General features: G+C 41.1%; 1 protein-coding gene across 6 annotated transcripts in view; it reads right to left on the bottom strand.

Annotated features, from left to right (window-relative positions):
• LOC1279073 (neural cell adhesion molecule 1) overlaps positions 1-19,546 on the bottom strand; it is a 200,389-nt gene that overhangs the window by 178,404 nt on the left and 2,439 nt on the right. For all 6 annotated transcript variants that reach the window (XM_061662147.1, XM_061662144.1, XM_061662143.1 and 3 more), the window contains exon 2: positions 18,277-19,081. The gene's annotated coding sequence lies outside the window, so the exon portion shown is untranslated. The remainder of the gene's footprint in view (positions 1-18,276; positions 19,082-19,546) is intronic.

Here is a 19,546-nt window from a genome sequence, read left to right as displayed (position 1 = left end):
TTTAAGCACGCAGATCACGACTTGTTGGATGCTGGCTTTGACAGAAAAAGAAAAAAAAGATATGTGTCAATGTTAATCAACTACATAATGAATAAAATCCAATTAATGTTATACACGTTCGTATTTGTAAGAACGATTGGAGAGAGTAATAATATGAACATGGACGTTGTGTTCTATTTACATCTATTTCTTCAAAAAATAATCTAAAAGAAACGAAGATAACGTTGTACAAGAACAATTTTTGGATATTATATTTCTCGTAAGAGCTGACTCTTAAAAATTGATAAAAAAATCAGAAAATCATAATTATTTATTTTAAATCTCATAAAAAAACTAGGCTGCACAAGAAGATATATTTTGAGCTATGGCTCATTTTATTAACAAATGTTTAAGTAGTCATCACAACTTAAAAAAATGCGTGTAATAGGTTCAAGCCCCGAATGGACCGTGCCATCCGTACGTAGAACTGACTGACTGAAGATTGACATAGCAGGATTTGACTTAACAATAAGTTACAAATAGCCCACACAAGCTCCAATAGTGATAAAAGCAGGCTTTGACCGACTGCGGTTCCAAAAACGAATGTATTTGATCGAACTTTGATTTGTTTGATAACAAAGAAAACGAACAAACTCGCGCGTTTTTCACTAATAAACATGTGTCTAAATGATACAATATTTACAATAATATTGAAATCGCTGATTCTTTTTAGAATTTTAACCGATAAGCTTGTATCATATTTCGTTACATAAAAGGTCCAAAAAATTTAAAATGTATCCTAAAGCTACTTATTAAATTAATTGTGTTTCCGGTAAAAGCCTCTTACACCACCATGAAATACGACATTTGTTTTTTTATATATCCACTATTTTTTGTTATTTAGTATTGTTTCCACCTGCAGTCACTGTTTTGTATTTTGCAATGATGTACACATTTTATTTCATTTGTCCACATACGATTTATGTGCCACAACGTTTTGCTTCGTTTGCGTTTTTCTTCGCTCATCCACCATATCGCCCAATGGGGTCAATGTTTGTCAACTGGTTATAACCATTTTATTATGATCACAGTGTACCAGTGTGTCGTAAAGATGTGTCCTTCTGCAACCATATATCACTCTTCATTACGATTAACGGGTGTCGAGGGATGTAAAATCGAAGTGAAGAGCCCTATGGGCAATGTACTGAGGCGATGAATTTTCCACTATCTCGACTCCTTAAGACTTGATAGATGGACAGTACGATTAATAAGTGTAAGAAACATAAACTAAATTAGATCGTGTTGGATATTTCTTACTCCAATAATAATGAGTAGAAGTGTAGTATATAGAAGGTAGCAATTTTGTATAATGTAATACATAACCAATTTCTAATTAACCTATACCATTCTTCCATTGTTGTTAAAACTGCATTTTGTTCTATGCTACATCATCTTTAAATCTTGCTGGTGAACTGTTGTGTCAAGTTTGTATTGTTTTTAATAAATAAATATTGTTTTCCATTTCAATTATTTGCTCATTCTGGTTTTTAAATTAAATGAACTCGGTAATTATAAACAAGGCATGTACGGCTTTTCGTTACATCATCTAATGATGTCACTCGCCTTAAAGCATTTCTACAAGATTTGCACTTTTAATGCATTCTATCCGAAGCAATCTTTCGAGCATGCTGGCTCTTCTTTAACTCGTAGGGCTTAAGATCAGCCCTTGCTGTAGTGATGATGTAACCATTTATTATTTTACGATTAGCCGTAAACTTACGATTCGATGTTACGAGTGTGGGGCTCGTTTTAACGATAATCAATAAAAATCGCCCTTCCTCCAGATACACCGTTTCATTTTTGTGCCCTCTTTTTTGTCTATCTTTCTCTATCTCTCGTTCTTCCTTCATCCTACCTTTACCACCGAACTACAACAAGCAAAGTTTTACTGTCTAGCAGTATACTGCAAGCTGCAGCCGAACCATTTTCTGTTCCCGGTTCAATCAAGTAAAGCTCGGAAAGGAAAGGAAAAGAAAAAAGCCACATAGACACAACATCTTAAATTACGATCGTTTGATGGAGGTTTTCCGTTCACATCATGGGCTCGATTCATTGCGAGCGGATGGAAGTGTTTATGACTGATCAAAGGCAGGCAAGTGTTTTCCGCACAGAAAACACATCATATCCACAGGGCAATAGAGCGTACATGTGTGCTGGGTGTGATTGGACAGGAATCGGCACACATTATATGAAAAGGATAATCTCCTTTCTGTCTTACGCCTCCGATTTTACGACCGGTCTATCCAATGAGTTGCTGGAAATTGAGTGATAACATCAAACATGGGACGGTGTTTGCTAATTGCCTTTGCTATTTTACAAGCGGCACCAGGCGTCTCCATCGCTTCAGTGCGGCGCTTTGTTCTAGAATATTCTTAATGAACACTTTTGCTATAAAATTGTACACAAATGCATTTACACAAGAACTAGTTTTATTAAACATTACCTAGGATATGATCTGATTACTACATGCCTGTAGCAAGTATCATTCAAATTGATCATTTTTGCAGCATTTACCATCCATTCCAAAATTCAATAAGCCTTGAATGTTAAACAGCTTAACGCTGAGTATGCTTGTCGGTGAAATGTTTTGTTCCAATCAGCTCAAACATACCATCCAGGCCCGATAGCCGTGATCATTTCTTCAGCAACACACGATTCACGCAAGGCTGTGCATTCATCATTTCGCATGCTAACCGACAGCGAGCAATGCATAATTGAGACATAATTTACTGCCGACTCAATTCGACTAATTGCATACACAACCTGCACTCGTCTTTACAAATACATCCATTACATGCAGGTCTGAAATTCCGAAACGAACGGGAAATGAATTCCACAATCGCCATCGGAACGAAAGCATTTGCCTAGCGAGCTGCATCGCATAGGCCACGACGAGCCAGTACATGATGGCCGGCGTGGAAAGATTCAACCTGACGGGCTGCGCTTACCTTCGCACAGGTCAGAGCTACACACGCACGGGGCGTACCTGCGATTTCTTGCTCTGCGAAAAACGCCACCAGCTCTATCGCGTACGGGGAAAGAGATCAAGCTGAAAAGAGTAAAGAGTGCCCAAACACCCGTGCCATGGCTGGTCTCGGTTATCCGATCCACGGGGTCGGACACAAGGCGCAACGTGCAGCATACCGTATTTCAACCGCACACACACACATATCTATCAACTGTAACGGAAGCTTGTGCGGGGTAAGGTTAAGTATAGCGAGTTCCAATTAACTCTGCTGCTTGCCGCTAACATTGACTCTAACGGAACGCCATCTAACCATAAACATATCAGGGCGAATGGGGAACAACGATGCACAGAAACGTGATCGTATCAGATATCTACCGTAACGAGCTGTAGCAAATAAACAGGATATCTCACATGAGGTTTGAAAAATAATATTTTTATATGACATATGAAGATTGTTTTTTATATCAATTACTTTCTCAAAACAACGAGTAACTGACGTTACAGTTCATCATCTTTATACAAAATTCTAGATTTTTTAATTTTTGATTGAGGCCATATCATCATCTACATGTGTACCCTGCATAACAACTCAATTTAACAAGACTAAAACATTTATGCGCTAAAATTAAAACATTTTAAAGTAAATGAAATTAATAGTTATGGTTAAGTAAACAGTAAAATATGTCCGCTTTTTGTCTACCTGTTTGAAACTTGACCGTTAAAGAGAATCATTATTTTGTATTGAATTTTAACTTACTCTCTCTCTCCCTCTCTCTCTCTCTCTCTCTCTCTCTCTCTCTCTTGAATTGGTTTATGCAAACAAACTTCTACGCCCTTTTGCCTTTTCCGTTGTAACTCGAGTGCAAGAAATGAAAAGTCAGGTCAAATACACTCCTATAGGTAGTGGGAAACTTTTTTTTGCTCGTTTCGACACCGAAATGTACAAGTGCTCTTCTTACATGGTTCCAAACCTACCTAACAAACTCCCATCGCATTCTTGGAAGGTTCAAATCGAACGAAACAGTTCTTCCATTCTTCGGCTCTTTAAAGCTTAGATGAAGGCTCGTTTACCTATACGTCAAAACAGCCACCCTCGTCGCATCGGTAGCTACGGAAACTTTATACAATCCACAGCAACCTACGCCAACCGACTCGACCTGCTTCTCTACGCTCCCGACAACGAAACCACTGAAATCTGGAGACCGTACCATTCGCGAGTAGACCACAAAATGTGAACCTCTTCTCATAAGGTAAGAGCTCAGCAACATGATGTAAGGGTTCGCTGCAGCCTTTTTTTTGCTTTAGCAGTTGGAAAAATGGGCTTCATACGGACGCACACATTCGCGGAAAACGCTGACAGTCGAGGGAGTGCAGAAATCGACAGGAGTGAAGACTAAGGGCATAGCAAGATTCCACCGCCGTAGGGAGAGTATGATTGGTACGATTCTGACAGCTGGCGTTAGCAAAGTCGTACGACAAAGTAACAACCTTTGACCGGGAACGATTTCAAGTAGCAAGAATAGGTCGTAACAGTTGCTGTTGTTATTGGTAGTTTGTGCCGATGTTGTTCCTCAACTCCAACCGGTGCTGGTCGGGCAAAGTTGCCGCAATTTCTGGGACAAGTTTGCAGCTGTACCGCCGCCACCACCACCAACTATCCGACCGCCAGCCCTCTACCAAACCAAACTCCCCCTCCCTGTGTACTCGCACGCATCAGTCGCACCGGCACCGTTCGCTGGTTAGTGGAGTAACTGAAATGTTCCATCGATAAGCAAATCCGCACAATAGTTGGCCTTGTTTCCTGTGCAGGTGCCGGTTTGCTAGCTGGGTGCGAGCCAGCGTGGGTGCGAGCGTAAGCGCGCGCGCACACGCCAAACTTTCCACACCTCCCTTGAGCTGCCACCGGAAGGTCCTCGGCGCTGGCGTACACAAAAGAGTACTGCCACCAAGTTCCGGTACTTCTAAGGCGCTTCTGCCAGCTCAGGTCGACGGGGCTACAGGACCGTTGGTTTTACACACAGCAAAAGGCCTTCCTTCCCTGCCCTCTGCCCTTCCGCTTCTTGTTTTTGGAGTACGTGAAGTTTTGTCGTGTTTCAGGTTGGATTTTCAATTAGATAACAGTTGCACGTCACAATACGCTACATCGCAGCAAATGCGAGTGCACAGCTGCAAACTTACTGCCATCAACATTTTCCAGACGACAACGCGGGGACAACGACGACAACGGCGACAACGACGACCACGACGATATTAACATTTGACTCTGATTTGTCTATCTACTAATGGAATTGCTGCCTTCGGAAGTGAACCAAATAGCTACGAACGTCTGCCGCACCGGCAGAAATAGCTGTATGCAAAGATCCTGACAGATATGCTGTAATTTTTGTTTGTAAATATGCTCTAACTCATCAATATTCATCACAGTTGTAACATAGTTGAACTACATTCGTTAGCTTGAAATTATTGAGAAATATAATGACATCATCCTCTTCAGAAGTTGTACCCCGGTCAGTTGTATATTCAAATATAAAATTATTAAACACAATATCTGCTAAAACCAAATGAATGTAAAGTAAAGAGATAAATTCAAATTTTCTTCAAACAAACCTGTAAAACTGCTAACACACAATATACTCATACCGCTTCGCCTTCGGCGTTTACCCATACAGCAATAAAATTTAGTTTTGAACTCTAATCATTTGTTTCTTCGTAGAATAATTCTCCTTTTTTCTTCTGAATAAAAAAAATCATTTTCTTTTAAGGATTAGATCACCAAGTTCCGTCGTTGATGTTTATAATTTTTGTCCCCCCTTTTCTTCCAAGAACTAACGCTTGACAGCCGTTACTTAAAAGAAAAAAAATCACCATACAATCAGATACAATGCCAAAGAATGTCAAACAGACGAACGAACCAAACAGACATAAAAAAGTGCAAACGAAGTAAAAATATTTTCAGCACTCATTTTTTTTTTTTGTTTGACGGTGCTAAAAGAAGATCGAAAAAAAGCTCCACTACGACTGAAAGTAACTTTTCGCCAGCACGCAGAGAACAGCGCCCGGAAAGCCGAGGATAGAAGCGGTGAAAAATTGGATTATCGTGAAACTTTAGCGCGACTTTGCCACAATGCCATGGCCACACACACACACACACCTCCCGTGCCTTCCTTTCGCAACAAACCCCGTGCCAAACGTGAGCCTGTCCACATTCCATCGTTTCCCCGGTTGGTCGGTGTGAACTGTTTGCTGTATGCTCTCCGGTAAAGCATCATTACGCTGTAAGACTATGGATTGGGTGATGGGTAAGAAAAACCGGAGCGACCACGGCGGACCCCGACATCATCCGGCATTCGCAACAAGGCATTCGGAGGGATTCGCATGTATGCAGCGTGCATTTTCCTTTGCTTTCTTTTGTTTCTTTTTTTTAGCGCGCGTCTCATGTGCTCCTCCATTGCATACACATGTGCACCCGGCAGTCGGTTTCTTGATCGTTTGATCGGCACGGCGGTTCCGGTACGTGCTGGGCTGGCCCATCCTTTAACAGCACACCGGTGGGAAAAGTTTCAACTTTAAATGAATCTCGGCACTAGTTAACTCCAGTCCCGCCAGACACCGCTACACTAACACGTGAAGCCGCGTCGGGTAAGCCGATTTCTTCCTGCACGAACCGTTTTCTTCCGGCAAAAGTTTGCAATTGTTGCACCGTTGCGCTTAAACACACTGCTGCATTTTACGATGCTTGTCAAGCACGCGTGCCCATGCAAGCGTCCGCCTAGCGACGTTTAGCTTGCATCTTCATGCAGTTGCAAAAGCGACTTGCCTGCCTGCATGTGTGCCTGTGTATAGTGGCCACGTAAACAAGCCGGAATTGTTGTTTCGCTCATACACTCTTATCCCCGGTGCCGGTTTTACCTTGTTTGAAAAATTACAGTTAAATAGTTTCTAGATTGTTAATGAAATATTTTCCACCACCACCACCACTGCCACCACTAGCCGCGTTGACCGAGTTGCAAGTGCACGCAGCCTGTTGTTGCCAAACCACACCTTCTAGAGACAAATGCTTGCCTGTTTGCCACGGCAATGGTCGGTGGAAATAGGGCACATTTTAAATCAAGCAAAGTATTTCAAGAATTCTTGTTAGACATCACCCCAGCTACGGGCGCGTGTCGAGGTGCATAAGGCAAAGTTTTCATGCGTATCCCTGACACACTCTCTGCTCCTTGGCGTGCAGAAACGACACAGCAGAAGAGGAACAAAAAAAAAGGCCTCCAAGAAACAACCTGGCAGCACTGCAAATCGGCAAACGAGACACTTCCGCCCTGCTGTCAATTTGATTCGAAATTAGTTGAAAATTAATTTCAAACTTTATTCGCTCTTTTTTTGCATGCTTGTGGTACCAGGAACCACACCTGGCACAAGTCAATAGACGGTTATAGTTATGAACTAATTAGTGGAAAGGAGAGAAACGGTTTTAATAACAAAATTAGCACTTTGTCTTCTGGCTGCCCGGTATTGTGCAGACTATCGTGCAACTATGAAAAAAGGGGCATGTTGGTATGAAAAGTGGTCGTAAGCTATCGACACTATAAAAAGAGAATGTTTATTCTTTTGCCAACGGGTCTGGTGGAATGAAAAATATGTTACTTATTATTATTGCCTGTTTTTTCATTAAATGATATTCATTATATTGTATTCTGTATAACTAGAATTCATTTGTAACGTATTTTTAGCAATACAGTGTTCAGTTTTTACCATTCGAGACGCTGTATACGACAAAGCGATAATTAACCTAATTCGTATTGATATTTCAATGATCACATTTAAAAGTACAAAATGTGATATAATTTCAATTTCATTAATATCTGAAACCTTAAAGGCAGTATTAAACATGGTACCAAAGAAAAATTAACTAGTAATTCAATCCGTTTCATTTAATCCACTTCAAAGGGAATATTACACGTGTTCTTTTGAACTCAACAAAAAAATAAAAATAATTTAATGAATCCTTTAGCACTGAAGTGTGAGTTTAAATAATTAGAAATTCTTTGAAACCTTTTCCGCAAGTATCATTTCAACTTCATTTGAATTTAACAGTGAGGTTATTGATTTGCAAAATTATTTCACCTTAAATTTACTTGTGGAAAAACACTTCCGAACACCTGGGCCAATTTTTAGCTTGTCAAAACTTTTCAAAATTGGAAATTGTTCTTCAATACCATCAAACAACGAACAAATAGTTTCATAAAGCACATCTAGAGAGGCTACTAAAACTTAAACTAAATGCTTTACGTTGCTGGAGCACTTGGTACATAACATAAAATTGTTCAGGCGCACAACTGTACTGGGAATTCAAGGACTCATTATTCACAGTTTGCAATAATTGGTATGAATTACATAAAGTATGCGCAGAACAATGACTTGTCACATATGTTTTCCCTCGAGAACTAGCACAATCATTACTAGTTAATAGAAATACACCATTATTGTTTTTTTTTTGTTTTAGTTTTATATTTGAAAAATGTTCTCCAAGTATAATGTGACGTAATAAATGCAAACGAGACCTTCTCATCCGGAACAAGTATATTTCGTAGCCTACGATACACATCAAGCAAAAAAAAATTTCCTCCCGTTTAAAACCACTGTTCCCGAGCAAACAACTCCGAATCCCGAATTTTATGGCTCACATTGGATTATGGACTGTCACGTATGCAGACACCTGGCAAGCCTCGTTCATCCCCTGGGTAAACTTGCCATCGAAGGTCTCTCCTCTTCAACGTTTCAGTCAAATGCGAGAGTCACAAACACAATCCTTCCAGTGTTCCCTGGGGCACGCCTAGAACATCAACGTAGTCACCGGACCGTGTACCTTCCAAGGATTTGCAGCTTCCTTCCATCGACGCTTCCAAGACGCTTGCAGGCCATCCAGTTTAGCTTTCTTAAATTTTTGCCCGGGTCCATTGCGATTGCCGTCAAATCCGATCGATGATTTCGCTTCCGTCGCCGAGTCTAGTTCCAGGAAACAATTCTTCACTTCCTTGCTATACACCCTTGTTTGCCCTTTTTTCGTGTCATTGTTATTTTCTCCCTCCTATGGCACTAGCTCAACTAGACGCTACCAAACGAACCTACCACGAACGAACTTAAAGACACTGGTAAAGGAACAACTTTTAGACTTTCGGCTTGCTTACCCCACGGTACACTGGTTTAAGGTACACTCTGGGGATCATGGTTCACATCGAAACAAAAAAGAAACAGGTCCACCCTCCCCCAAGGCCTCGAAGAAAGAAGCTCGGAGTCGCAAAACAGAGCAGGTGTAATAGTATAACGCGTATGGAGCGCGTCTGGGTCTTAGTAGCATACAGGGCAAAGGGAAGCAAAAAAGGCGCGAGGGAGAAAAAAGTAAAATAACAACATCTTCCTTCTTATCCTTTTCCAGCCGTCGGGAACCAAAGACGAACCACCGCTCGTAAGACATCAAACATCACCGAGCATTTCGGACCATTTGTGGGAGGCCGGGAAGGGGGACTATTCGGGCCACCATTGTTAGGCCGGTCCTTTGAGGGCAAACGGTATAGAAATGTTTAGTTCTTTTTCTTTTTGAGTACGGTAGCAAAACAGGTTAGGGCTGCCAGTTCCAAAGGCGGATGAAGAAAAATGAGTATAAATAAAATCACCTAAAAACTTTATCGTTCGTTACAAGTTGTAACATGGGTATGAGCTTGTGCTGCTGATGCTTCAGAACCGGTTTTTTCCTTTCAATTGTATTGTTTGATATGTCCGAAACAGTTAGTTAGATATTTGTGAACGTTATCTAAAGCTTATTATGTTTTTAAAGTCTGTATAATACAGAGATCTAGTAATTCCGAACATTTGATCAAAACGCGTATGAATTTTTTGACAGTTAGTTGAAAAAGTTTCAATCATCTCATCATCGCATTGAGGTTTTAATTGTGGTGCATGCAGCGGTCTGAATACATTTTCGGTCATTTTTACAACATTTGTCCTTGTTTCTTCTATTTGGTAGAAACGTCCTACGCGGACATGCCGGCCTATACAGGTTTTCGAGATATATTTTATTACCACGCAGTCGAATAGTCAATCCTTGCCTCGGGAGGACGGTTCATTTTAGACTTGAACCTATGACGGACATTTTATTGAGTCGTTCGAGTAGACGACTGTCCAACGGGACCACCCGCCCTATTTGTCTTTTTATTATACTTAAAAAAGTTGAAGAATATCAAAAAAGTCCAAAATTAGGACAAAATCGTGTGTGACTCAAGAGGGTCAAAGCTAAGAGTCTATTTTCCTGATTATAATCGTTTCTGTATATTTACACTAGATTTAGTACATTGTATATATAATTGACCCTGTACGATGCTTGGTTGAGTGAACATTATTGTAAAAACCTTTTACATATATATGTCAATAACTGCTTATTAAATGGTGGAGCAAAATAGAGCTATGCATCGACTTCTTTATTATATAGACTTAATTTTTTAAGTGGGAGTAGGACAGGGAGATATTTGAAGCATTTTGAAACTTGAATAAATTGATGAGTTAATTAAATATGTTTAAGGACGTGACACTGACACACGACGTGACACTCTATTGCGATAAAATTTCTTTTTTCCTCTTGTTCCTAATTCCTGAATTGATCGAATGAACTGTTTATTAATTTATGTTTTGCTCCGAGACAAAGAGAAAAGGATTTCCTTTCAATCGTTCAGTATACATTATATGTTACCTTCTTATGAAAGATGTATATATAGATTCATAAAGAAAAAAAAAGAACCTTCACAATTAAGATTGACATTGATATCATATTCTTAAATGCGTTAGTTTTTAAATTTTTCGAAAAAATATATCACCTTCATCTAAATGCTAAATTTCTTTCTCATTTTTTATAGAATTTGCTCCATCGCAAGAACGTTGTAGCGACTAACGCTTTTGTCACGAATGATGATCACGAAACGCGAAATCAATTCGAAGGCTTAGAAATGGCCCAAGGCTAAGGAAACTCCACCGCGCACTCACCGTGCCATTGGAATACTATGGATTCAAGCGACCAGGCAGGAAGGAAGCGTTCACGCATTTTCCAGCCCACCTCACACCGCTCATTTTTCCCGTTTATTTATTTATTTATTTTTTTGAGGCTGCGGTTTTATGTCTGCTCACCGCGGCTCGAGTGGCTGAAAAGCCGGATCGGAAATGATGTGGGTTATTCGTTATTTGCACATGTACTTTATTTTTCATCTTTCCTTCATACGCAAACGGTGCCCGCTGCCAGTGCCCGCAGTTACGCTGACGCGTACGCGAATCCCGCACACAACACATAGCTCTGTAGAGACAGAAAATCGTTAGTCCTATTGGTAAAAAAACGTTGCCTGTTTTCCTGTGCGTACATGTATGTGTGTGTGAGTACGTATTTTTTCTTATTATAATTTTCGAGCCGCACTTTTGATACGCACTTTGCGGCGTTAAGACTCACTTGAAAACCTCCGAAAAGCTCTTGCGCGTATGAGTGGTATAATATCTGTCGGCGGCTCCCTTTCATTGCCGTGGTTATTTTCCAACATTTTTTTTCTTGTTTCTTTTTTCCTTCCATCCGAATTTTACTTCCACATATATTTTCTCTTGCGTGTATCTCCGTCCCTCTGGTTGGATTTTTGAGGCATTGAAAGAAGGTATTTATTTACATCTGACACGAGATACATATTTATTTCACTTCTCACTTACGTTGCAATGTCAGCATTGCTTCACGTTCCGTGACTGACAATGGAAATAGGCTTTCTCCCCCGTAGCAGTATTCTGCCGCATTATTATTCACTTCATCTGTGATATGGAGAATGGTGAAGTGTATCATCCCCTGCAGTAGCTTTCTTAATAGCTGTTATTTTGTCTTTTAACACACCGCCGCCCGTTAAACGTACGCTCTAGTGAAGGTAACTGTTTCTACGATGAGATTCACTACTCAGCAACATCCATCAATCCATCGTATGATATGTGTGCCATATGTTAAATTTGCATTATAGGAAAGTTTTATGCGCGTTGAACTGTTACGAGGAGCATTCTGATGAGGAACAATCTGTATCAAACCACGCCATGCTTGCATGTTACGACCAACTCTGAAAGCTTTGTTTAGTGTTGGGTGTATGAGATCGTTGACAGCATATAACAGTTGGAGTATTATCATGAACTTGTGTTCATATTAGCATGTTCTATGCACTAAATGGTTGATGTATTTTTTAAAGAACATTACTATTAAAGCATTTCTATTCAAATTGTCCTTTTGCAGCGATAGTTGTCTATCAATAGATTCATTTAAAAACATCTAAAACTACCACTAAAACATCCAGCACAAGCTTGTCCAAATTCCAAAGGCCAAACTGAATGTGCCCAATCGTTCGATACATGACAGTAAACTCATCATGCTGATGGCAGCTCTGAACGAACCACCCGTCAATGTTCTGTACAACAAAGAGAGTCCTCGTTTGATAGAAATGCCATTCACTAAAACCGCAACGAGAGCAGCTTTTGAATATCTGTCCCAAACGAAGCCCATCTTGTCGTTAGGGCATTCCATATGCACCGTTGTGGCATTCGACTCTGTTTGCCAACTATATCACATTCGAAAGAACGAAACAAAAATTGCAAACATGACTGCATCCATTAAACAAATTTAACATTTAAACAGTTTAAGGTAAAACAAGCATGCTTAACAGTTTGCAACCATGAACTACAGCAAGTTTTTGGTATTCATTTATATTATGCTATACGTTATTATTATGCTATACTATATTATATAGGCTTTTTAAATATTTTTAATTCTACTTCACTTAATAAGGTCAAAGTTTTTTCATGAATCTTTTAAGATTTTTTTCTAAACTCCTAATACTTAAGCAGTTCTAGAACGTTCACATCAAATGTAAGTAATGGTTCGATTTATTACCATTGCCCCGCTGGTCAAAATGAGCAAAAAGGAATCTTAAAACCAGCTTCTTCTACCTACGTGAAATATGTAAAAACTTGCACCATTATCGTGACCCGAACGCTAATTCAACCCATCAAAAGCCATCGGGTTATCCTGTGGCGCCAATATTTGACCGACCGAAGAAAGCGCGACTTTATTCCGTGGGAGCAACAGTCAACAACAACTTAACTACCACCCTAACTACGCCGCCGGTCCCACCAACGCTACCTCCCCTCAGAAACCCATCACGACCCATCGTTATCGCAAACGGCCATCGACAAATTTTCCACAACATATAATTCTTGAAAATTTAATTCCTCACCACTAGTCCTTCTTGCTCCTCCGCGTTCTCTCACACGCGACACCGGTGTCTTGACCGGTGCCACCCATTCAAGGGCAGCGGTACCATGCCAAAAGCAATTCCGAGCACTTGGCGAGGGACATACTGCTTAAATGCCACGGTCATACCATACCCGGAGGATAGCCCACGGTGCCACAACCAACGTGAAACTCTTAAACGCTAACGATCCTAGTCCCATGCCTTCTTGTCGCATTCAACTTTCGCAATGCATTTGGAGACACACGGACCACGGCAAATGGGAGCGAGCAGGCATTCGTTCTTTTTCGGCGTCACACCCAGGCGCCAGTACAGGGGAGTTCAAAACTCTAGACACCTTAAAATAGCAATAATAATAACAATAATGGCAAAACATCTTAACTTCCTCCCTTCCTCCGATCGGCACCGAAACTGTAGCCCCGGACGCACACACTGCTCGGCGTGGCACTCCCACAGATCATGGAAGCCAACTTATCGCAATCAATTTATCTGGACTGTGCTGGAAGTTTGGTTTCTTTTTCGGTTCGGTTCTTTTCATTCCTTCAGCACTCAGAGCACTGGTATAGCTGGTTGGTTTCGTACGACTTTCGCCGACTAGAATCGCTCGCTGAAGTGTCTGAGCACCTTGTGTCCAGCATCCTCGCGAGACCGTTGCGGTGATTGTGCTAAGAAACAACAAACACACACACACGCATACACACAAAATGGTATCCATACACCGAGCCGGACGAAGCACGAGTATGCCAAACTTTTCTCTGCATTTATATGGTACAGTTTAGAGTGGAGAAGGCCAAAAAAAAGACAGATATCGCACGATTGCATTTTCCGCACTAACAAGGGCACGCGGGTAGTTCGATGGGTACGAGCAGTGGTGCCGCCGGTAAGGTGAGAAGGATAGATTGCTCGATAGAGCAAAGCTAATGCAAGAGCTGAAGCCAAAAGTTTAGCACGACGTCGGAGCCGAAAAGTAGAACTCACTTAATACACGGGTTTGCCTCTTTCTTGGCAGTTTTTTTTTTGCCTTTTCCTTTTTACTTAGCCTTGCGCCACTGTTGTCTTGCGCGGTAGCTTTCGTTTGCTGCTACCGGTGAAATCAGTTTGCCGGGAGCACCGAGTCTTTTCCCCAGCGCTCCTTAGCTGATAAATCATTCGGCAATGCTTTTAATGCTAATCTCACTCCCGGGGGCTTATTACCTATCCGTTCCCGCACCTCAGCTCCCGCAAAAAAAAAATGCTGCCGGACCTTCGCCCACTTCACGCCTGCCGACGCCCTTGCCGGTTCTTATTTTACCTCCCCAGATCTCCATCTATTTAGAGGATTTCATAATTTTCTGGTCGTTTCGCTCAGATAAACTGCACAACTTTCGCCGCAAATTACGAGATTGGCGAAACAAGCACCGCAGAACACATTTTATAGAGAGTGGGAAAATAATGCGTTTTTTCTCTCTATCTCTCTTTCAACTTTTTGGAACCACAGCTCAAGCACAACTTGTTAGTTAATTTGGCTGATGGAGTGGAATATAGGACCATTAGGCACCATGAGGCAGGGGTTTGAAATGGACGACTAAGATTGTTGATTTTCTTTTTTAGTGTTGAGAAATATCAGATGCATGTGCAATTACTGTGAGAAGCAGTGAAATAAAAAAAATACTTTAAAACACTGCAAATTTGTCAATGCAGTTGGATTACATATGTATTAAAACATTATACTGGCTTAACAGATTACAATTAAAATCTATTGGCACTGTACAAAGACTATTACAAAAAAATCCCCTTTGCTGTATACAGGCCATATTCAGCATCAAATCCTGGAAATGAGTTAAAAAAGCTAAAGATCTTGAGGATCCATTCGTACAATCAAATCTTCCGATGTTGTATCAATTAGCATCAAGCAAAAGTAGTTCTTCGAATGCTGGAAAGCTCGGAATTGAAGCCTAGTAATAGACACATGACAGTTGAGATTGAGAATGGATAAGAACAATATTGGCAGTCACATCCAAAGGCGTCAGTCAAATCTTATCGTGTCCAAACTGTAGGCAAAGGACCGGGAAAATGGTTTCAGCTTCAATAAAAAAAGATTATGTTTAGGAAGCGTATCCCGTTTTAAACAAAGAGAATATTGGTTGCGACTACCCGAACAGATAAAGGATCGTTTATATTAAGTTCTTGTTATTCCTTTAGTAATTTCAGGCTCAACACTAATAAGCAGTGTTGTACCAAAACCACAAAATCAGAGTGAAAATTTTTGAACAATGGTAAAAGGAAAATATGTTTCAGCTCACTGACTGTTTAAGGGTTTAAGCATAACTTCGAAGAACGATTTTAATAAATCATTTTTACAGTTTGTTTTGTCGTAAATACAAGAAGAACGTAACACAAATGAAACTGTACGGAAACACAAATGATAATGTATGTAACGTCAACATTAAGTTCCATTTTCTCGTTGGATATTCACTTCTACATCTTCATCCAATCCGATAAGTATTTTCAAGACCTTCTCGACAAAAAAAATGAATCAAATCGTACAACAATAAAAAACGTGTTTTTAAAAACTATTATACGCTAAATAGTTTAATTATTTTCAGTGGTTTTTTTAGTCTATGAAAAAAAGGAGCATGAGTTGTAATTTCAATAATTCGCGCATTAACCATGTTTTGTCCACAGGACGTTTACTCTCTCTGTAAAAGGCGTATTTCCAAAACGCTCATTTAAGCTGAAGCACCAGATAGCACCCAGTAAAAACTATTCCCAAAGTAGCGGAATTTGGGGCAAGTGTGCCATACGGGGCAAGAGTGCCACCAAGCATTTTTCCTTAAAAACTTAAGTTTAATGATCAATTGTGTATACAGTTGGTTGCTTTCCAATGACTAGGTATACTGAGCCAAATTTCATATAGACCAATCGATATTTCCCATTGTTTTGAACTGATTTGTGTTGAGTTTCAAAATTGAGCAGAATACTATAATTTTTTAATCCAACCAAATAAGCTCTCACAAATCATGTGAACAATCAACCGAGAAAATATTTACACCACCGTATAGCTGATAAAACCTGAAATTTTTTGTGGGGTTAGTTGAAAAAAACTTTCTTTTTGTCACTGAAAAATTCAATTTCAAAAAAGTTACAACTTTTGGGGCAAAAGAGCCATCTCTATTTGGGGGAAATGCGTCACCATCTTTCATAGGCGCGAGCTGTCAAAAATGTAAACATTGTTGTAGCGTTCAGTGGTATGGTGCGCTTTTACGAGCGGATTCTACTCCGGAAAAACAGACCAGCAACAACCCATATTGCGATATAGTTTGTGATGAAAAGGGGTTCATTGGTGACTCAAGACATGTAGGAATACATACACTAGTGGTACAAACGTAATAATTTCCAATTATCAAAGAAATACGGTTATTTTAACCAGGTGGCCGTCTTGCACCATACGAGTGGCACTCTTGCCCCATAGCCCAAAAAACAACGTCTTTTTGGACCCTTTTTAAAACGCTTCAAAAATTGTTTTGTTTGCACTTTTTTCAAGCGAAACTCATTTATAAGTGAGGAAATAGATGTAAAATGGTTGTGAGATTTAAATCGGCTTTTGGAAAACACGTTTTAGTGAGTTATAACTTGAAATGCTTAAGGTGGCCCACTTGCCCCAAATTCCGCTAATAACAAAAAATGACCAACCATATCGCCTTCCATTTCACTATTTTATCCCTTTTTTTCATTCTCTGAAAATTGGCTACTGCTTTTGCCCTTTTGCCATCCAGCAATCGGCCCGTTTTTTTCCAAACACTCCACTCATAACCATAATTTGGATCGATTAGATCGGGATGTTATGTTTTTGTTTTCCCCGTCCCATCGTTCAACAGTCCGTTTGTCACGCACCATGCACCACGTAGTACCAGTAGTGCCGGACCGTCCCACGAGAGTGGCACCGGAAGCAAAACAAAATCAATCGTGCACACATTCAACCGTCCACCGCACGCTAGCCTATCGCTCTTATCAGCTATCAACGCAATTGGATCGTGACGCTGCCTGCTCAACGATCTCGATCCAAATGGCGAAAAGACAAACGACACAATGAACGGGAGGAGGCGGCGGGTGACCTTTTATTTTCGCCCATTGCCAATTGCCGCCATCCTCACCCGTCCCCTCGGATCTTCCCCTCGCTAAGCGTGTCCCGAAGAAGCTGGAGCAAGAAATCGTTATTTCCTTTTTTATGATTATTATTGACGATGTGATGATAACAGCCTATAATTCATGACGCCTTTCCGGGATAACGGACACGGCTTCCGTGAGCGAAAAGAAAAAGCAAGAAGATGAAAACGAAGAACAAGATGAACGTTTCCAACGCACCACACAGCAGGGAAGCTGCAGGCCGGTGACCGGATGCGAACGTTCCACGGTTCGGATATTGCCTCCGCTTCGGCACATTTCCGATATTTCTGGGCCGTGTTCCTTTTTTTTTCACTCGTTCTGTCCATTCATTGGTAAATTGATGTCGATCGGCACGCTTCGTTTGTTTCTGAAGCGTTTTACATTCCCGATCAGGCGAAAGGAAATTAGATAACAATATTTCTTTTCAACTCGAATCGATCGCCTTGGGTGTTTTTTCACGTTTCCGCTCTTCCTCTCCCTCTCTCTCTGTGGTCCATTTCATTAGCAACAAATTGGACAGGGAAAATTGATATCGTTTCAATCGACAGTATTTTCTTCTTCCTTCCTTTTTCTTACAAAATCTAACAATACACCAAGGTGAATCTAATTTGCTTCACATTAACGCGCAAACATGTGTGAATAAGCTGAAGCAGCTCAGTGCCGTTTTATACCAATCGAAACAGCCAACCGTACAGCCAACTGAATCCAACCTCACCAGTACGTACAGCAAAGGCAAAGACAGAAACGGTCTGAAACAACCGATTAAATAACGCATACAATGTAGAGAGACACTTCAGTCCCTTTGCCGGGGATTATTACCTTCAGCCGTTGCTTTCCACCCCCGAAGGGTCCACCAAACTGGGGCGCGTAAGCGTGACCGTGACGATTTTCCTTTTTTCCACCTTGTTTCGCCCCAGACATCCAATCCGCTATGATCCAGTGCACCTTCGCTGAAGCGCCGCTATACCACCGTGGCCACGGAGAAAAAACAACCACCGCGACACGTTTGGCCAATCAGCACTTGTAGTAATTAAATTGCCTTTCACAGGAAATACGGGCGACTGGGTTTGGTGCCAGCACCAAGCACCGTGGCCGAGAAACTGGAGAACAAAAAACCAACACTAGCACAGAACACCCGACACACACGCACACACACAAACACACTACAAAAAATCCGCAAGATTTTCCACCGTTTTCTTCCTCTCGCGGTAGCGAAGGATGGCTTTTTTCACGCCGCCGACACCGTTTCCATACACGCTTAGCCAGTTGGCTACGATATATATCTACACTTATTGCTCAATCCTCACGCTGATCGCGACCGGAGCCGGGTGTGGTGGTGGTGTAACGGCACTACGTTTTTCCACGGAAAAGCATCATACGCACATCAAGCTGACACCACACACTTGTGCGAGAAGCACACTACCGCACACTGTCGCACACACAATCATCAGAATACCCAAACCTCGCACATACCCCCCCACACACACACACACAGAAACGCGCGTGATTTCGACCGAAGTCCCGGCCCTAACTCACATCACTTGATATCCACTTTTGTCGTTTGTTGCGCTTCCGATAGCTTGCATCGCAGCCTAAAGTGCTTGCGTCTCAGGTTTCAGGGCACCTGGAACAAAGCAAAAAAACGGAATCATATATTTCAAAGGAACCACTATCCGGTAAGGGACGATGGAGTACGATCGATTCGTGGAACGCGGAACACATTTCATATGCAAATGCTCTTCTGGGGATATTTATTGTTTTTTTTTTTTGGCTCAGCCTTGTGCAGGGCCTTTTTCACGGAACTTGAGCGTTTGTTGATTACTCCTGAGAGCCGTCCCATCGTCCGATAGCGATAACAGTGAATGTGACTTCTTTGAAAGCAGAGCTTTTTTAAATTTTTGATATTTGGCAGATTTTTTTAGAAAAGGTTTCCGATAGGAACAGACTCAGAAATTGTCGCTAATCTTGGTAAATGAGAGAGATTTTTTATCCACGCGATACCTGCATAATGCTTCATTGTTCTGACAGCGATAACGAGCTATAAAATCGCCCCAAAAGACAAAGGACACAGCAGGAGATCCTAGTCTCG

This window comes from Anopheles gambiae, chromosome 3, assembly GCF_943734735.2.
Source record: "Anopheles gambiae chromosome 3, idAnoGambNW_F1_1, whole genome shotgun sequence".
NCBI lineage: Eukaryota > Metazoa > Arthropoda > Insecta > Diptera > Culicidae > Anopheles > Anopheles gambiae.
The sequence above is the reverse complement of the archived record's forward strand: the minus strand, read 5'-3'. Positions and strand labels throughout refer to the sequence as shown.